Source organism: Apium graveolens, chromosome 9, assembly GCF_009905375.1.
Source record: "Apium graveolens cultivar Ventura chromosome 9, ASM990537v1, whole genome shotgun sequence".
NCBI lineage: Eukaryota > Viridiplantae > Streptophyta > Magnoliopsida > Apiales > Apiaceae > Apium > Apium graveolens.
The window spans coordinates 138,412,827-138,418,205 of NC_133655.1; positions in this window are offsets into that span (position 1 = coordinate 138,412,827).

The window sequence follows — 5,379 nt, forward strand, 5'->3', positions numbered from 1 at the left end:
TTAAAATTTGTAACTTTAAATGTTAAAAAATGAAATAAATTATGTATTTTTAAATAATGATTCTCTACAGACCTCTAATATAGAGAGCCCTCCATGGATTGTCTATATATATATAGGCCTTTCATCCATAGAGGGCCATTTTATATAGAGGTCCATAGTGGACTTTCTCCTTTAATCTCAGCCCTTAGATTAGATTAAAAATTAATGGTCCAGATTTGTTTTTAATTAAATATAAAATCTTCAGGACAAAAAACTTTCTGATAGTTGGAATAGTAACTATTACACGCAAATACACGCAACTTCTGTCGTCGGAAATTTCAGGCGAACTTTCCGGCGATTTCGTTACATTTTCTGATGAGCATTTTCATCAAAGTCTATTGCTTCTGTGCCGTGATCTCTCTTGTTTCATATTATTCATTATCTTCAATTTAATCAAGAAAAGCTCCTTCTTCTTCGAATCAATTTCAAGCTTGTAATTTTAGAACAGTTACATAAATGTCGTTGTTCCATTGATAGTTTCCTGAAGATCTTCATCTGTCGTTCCAGTCGGATTTATCTTCTCTTTTTGATTCTATCGGTTTATATGGAGTCTTCTTCAAATTAACTCAGCTTGATGCTACTGTAGAATCTCATTCTAAATCAGGTTTGATAGGGATAAATAAATCCTGATTGTGTAATTAAATATTACATTAATTATACATGATTTGGGCTGCTAGGCCCAATAAGGAGATGTATGACATTCAGACCAAAAAATTAACACAGTGATCAGGCCTGATGGACCAGATCAGGCCTGATGGAACAAAGAAGGCCCAAAAACCCTGAATATTAATTAATTTCGTAATTAATTAATAAGGGAAAAATCAGCTATTGAGAAGAGTCCCGATAAGGACATAAATCCTTGCAGATTAGCCTCAAAGGGACCTAGAAGGATAAGGAATCAGTTTCCTACTATTTAGGACTCCAAAGTCCATTCTAATTCTGAGACTTGGCTACCAAGTCTCCTATACCAAGTCCAATTCAAGGACTCCCACATCTATATAAGGGGCATCACCCCACAGATTAGAACTACGGTTTTTGGCTTGATTCTCTAATTCACAAAGATACGTAGGCATCTCGTAAAGGCAGAGTTAAGCTACGAAACACGAGAGCAGCCATTAAAGGACTTGAGCTCACGTTCCTTAGTAATAAATACAGTAATTATATATATTAGTTTTTAATTCATAACATTTGGCGCCGTCTGTGGGAACGTCAACAATAACCATGGCGAGAACACGGAGAACAGTTAGAGCCCTTGGAGGAGGAACACCAACAGGGACAACCCAAGTGATTTCTTCAACTGTGGAGGTGCCTCCTCACTCAACCTATGCAACCACGCAAGGAGAAACCCAGATAGGGGCAACTGAACCTCAGCAACAAGGGACGATCCCCTCGGCAACTCAAGTTACGAATCCTCAAGTTCAACAAGTACATGCACCTGTGAATTCTCGACCCATCGGGTATGAATATTCAACTGTTGTTACTACTAACCCCCCTTATGGGATGCCCCTTTACCCCGAGGTTGGAGGAAGCAGACATGCTGGGCGGAGTGAAGCACGAGGGCGATCGCCCCCATACATACGGGGTTTGGCTCCTATCCCTGAGGATCGGGAATTTTCTGGTCCTTACACTGAGAGAGACTCCGAATCTTTGGATGATGAAGTGGCCCCAAGAAGGAGGCGTGCTGGCAAAGAGCCGATGGCTGATGGAAGCCAACTTCCTCAAAGCACCCAAGGGACGAATCCCCAAGAAGTGTAGGAAAGGATCAGGGCTCATGAGGCTGAGATTCAAAGGCTAAGGCGCGACTTGGAGGCGCACCAGACCACTAGACCCCAAGCACCTCCTAGGGGGAGAAATCCTCCCCCTGTCATAGACCTGGATGGTCCAGTGCAAAGAAGGGTTGTTGTCCCAAGGGCTGATCCAAGCAATCTTCTTCCTCTTGGAGATCCTGATGATCCTACTCCAACCTTCACTGAAGGAATAATGAATACCCATATCTCAAGGAAGTTCAAGATGCCAACTATCAAAGCTTATGATGGCATGGGAGATCCCGCTAATCATGTTAGAACATTCTCTAATGCACTACTGTTGCAGCCCGTGAATGATGCTATTAAGTGTCGGGCCTTTCCTCAAACCCTGTCGGGTATGGCTCAAAGGTGGTATAGTCGCTTGCCCCTAAATTCTATTGGGTCGTTCAGAGAATTAAGTCAGGCTTTTATTAAGCAATTCATCGATGGAATCCTTGAGAGACTATCTGAATCGTTTCACAAAGGAAGCTTTAAAAGTCCCAGACCTTGATGATAAGGTAGCCATGATAACACTGCAACAAGGAACTAGGGATGAGTTTTTTAAGATGTCCTTGGCCAAACGCCCCCCTAAAAGCATGTTGCAGCTCCAGGATAGGGCAGGGAAGTATATCAAAGTTGAAAAAAGCATGAGGAAGACCGTAGTAAGTAATGAGCCCACTGGAGGCAAGAAACGGAAAACTGATCTGGAGTATATCGCTAAGGACAAGTATCCTAGAACCGAGCAAAATCCTGATTCAACCCCCAAGAAGGGAGGACCTGGGCAAAAGTTCACCAAGTACGCTAAGCTGAATGCTCCTAGAAGCCAGATCTTGATGGAAATCGAGAAAGATCGAGATATTCGTTGGCCTAAGCCCCTGAAGGCTGATCCTGCCAAGCTAGACAAGAGCAAGTATTGCAGATTTCACAAAGATGTTGGTCATGACACCGATGAGTGTAGGCAGATGAAAGATGAAATTGAGTTCCTCATTCGAAAAGGAAGATTGAACAAATATACTGGAGAAGGAGGGGATAGAAATAACAATGGAAGGAAGAACTTTGAAGATCGTAGGAGGGACCAAGACGATCAGGGGCAGAATCCCCAACCTAGAGGACCGGTTATAAACACAATTTATGGAGGGCCATGACCTCGAGGGCCTGTGATAAACACAATCTTTGGAGGACCAACTGCTGCTGGATTGTCCAAAAACTCTAGAAAAGCATATACTAGAGAGGTTATGCATATTGTCGGAGAAGCCCCGAAGAGGGCCAGGACATAAGCAATATTGGCTTTTGATGATTCTGACTTAGAGGGTGTGAAATTTCCTCATGACGACCCACTGGTTATAACACCGATAATAGGAAATAGCCCGGTCAAGAGGGTCCTTGTGGATAATGGTGCTTCAGTGGATATTTTGCTCCATGACACCTTTTTAAGGATGGGATATAATGACTCCCAATAGACCCCAACCGACATGCTGATATATGGGTTCGCAGGAGTGGAATGCCCCGTAGAAGGAATAATCAAGTTTCCAACAACCATAGGACAGGAACCAAGGCAAGCAACTCAGATGTTGGACTTTGTGGTGGTGAAGGCTAGTTCGACCTACAACGCTCTAATGGGAAGAACAGGGATACATGCCTTCAAGGCAGTCCCTTCTTCTTATCATTCAGTTATGAAGTTTCCGACTCGAGATGGGATTGGAGAAGAAAGAGGAGATCAAAAAATGGCTAGAAGCTATTATGTGGCCTCTTTGAGGGCAGATGGAGTTGGGGGGCAGGTTCTTCCTATTGAAAATCTGGATATCCGAGAAAATGATGAGAAAAGGGGGAAGCCAGCAGAAGACTTGGTTTCAATTCCTTTGACCCCCGAAGATCCTGGGAAGGTGACTTTTATTGGAGCAACGCTCGAGGAGCCCCTTAGAGGGAAGTTGGTGAAATTTTTGCAAGAAAATAGTGATGTTTTTGCATGGTCAGCAGCTGATATGCCAGGCATAGACCCGGAACTGATTACTCACAAGCTGAATGTGGACCCAAATTGGAAGACGGTAAAACAAAAGAAAAGAAGTTTTGCTCCAAAAAGGCAAGAAGTTATAAAATAGGAAGTGGAGAAGCTTTTGGAGGCTGGTTTCATTGAGGAGATTCAATTTCCAGAGTGGTTAGCAAACCCTGTAATGGTGAAGAAGGCTAATGGAAAATGGAGGATGTGTGTGGACTTCACTGATCTAAATGATGTATGTCCTAAGGACTGTTTTCCGTTACCAAGGATCGATACTTTGATAGATGCCACTGCTGGGCATGAAATGCTGAGCTTCATGGATGGATTTAGTGGATACAATCATATCAAGATGCACAAGGATGACATTTCAAAGGTATCATTCATCACTGACTTTGGTGTTTATTGTTATCTTGTTATGGCGTTTGGTCTCAAGAATGCAGGAGCCACCTATCAAAGGTTGGTAAATAAAATTTTTAAGGATCTTATTGGCAAGACTATGGAAGTTTATGTTGATGACATGTTAGTCAAGAGTCTAGTAAAGACTGATCATATAGCTCATTTAAGGGAAACTTTTGAGGTCCTGAGGTACCACAAAATGATGTTAAATCCTACAAAGTGTGCATTCGGAGTAGGATCTAGAAATTTTTTGGGATTGATGGTCTCCAAGAGAGGGATTGAGGCTAACCCAAATAAAATAAAAGCAATCCTGGATATGGAACCACCAAAAACTATCAAGGATGTTTAGAAGCTCACAGGAAGGGTTGCTGCATTGGGACGATTCATCTCCAAGTCAGGAGACAAGTGCCTATCATTCTTCAAGTCACTAAAAAACATGAAGGACTTTGTATGGAATGAGGAAAACCAGATGGCTTTCGAAGAATTGAAGATATATATGGCGCAGGCCCCGTTGTTGGCCAAGCCAGTTTTGAATGAAGTTTTATTCTTGTACTTAGTTGTTTCAGAGAGTGCCTTGAGCGCTATATTGGTTAAGGAGGAACGGAAAGTCCAGAAACCCGTATACTATGTCAGCAAAATTCTGCATGGTGCTGAGTTGAATTATTTAACTATTGAGAAATTTGCTCTAGCCTTGGTAATGGCTTCGAGAAAGCTGTGTCCTTACTTTTAGGCTCATCAGATTGAGGTGCTAACGAATCAGCCCCTGAGAAATATCATTCACAGTCCCAAGGCAAGTGGGAGATTGATCAAGTGGGCAATAGAGCTGGGAGAGTTCGATCTCAAGTATAAGCCACAAACGGCACTAAAAGCCCAGGCACTAGCTGACTTCGTGGTGGAATGTACCATACCCAACCAAGAAGTCGGGGGGGCAGGAAGATAACATACCTCAGGACAAGGAAGTTGATAAGGAGGATAAAGAGAAGGTTAATAAGGGAAAAGAATACTGGGTTCTCTATTTTGATGGAGCATCAAAAACGAATTCAAGTGGAGCAGGATTGGTTTTACAAAGCCCTGATGGGTTCTTAATTGAGTATTCCATGAAGCTAGACTTCCCAACCACAAACAATGAGGCAGAATATGAAGCTCTGATAGCTGGTCTTGGCT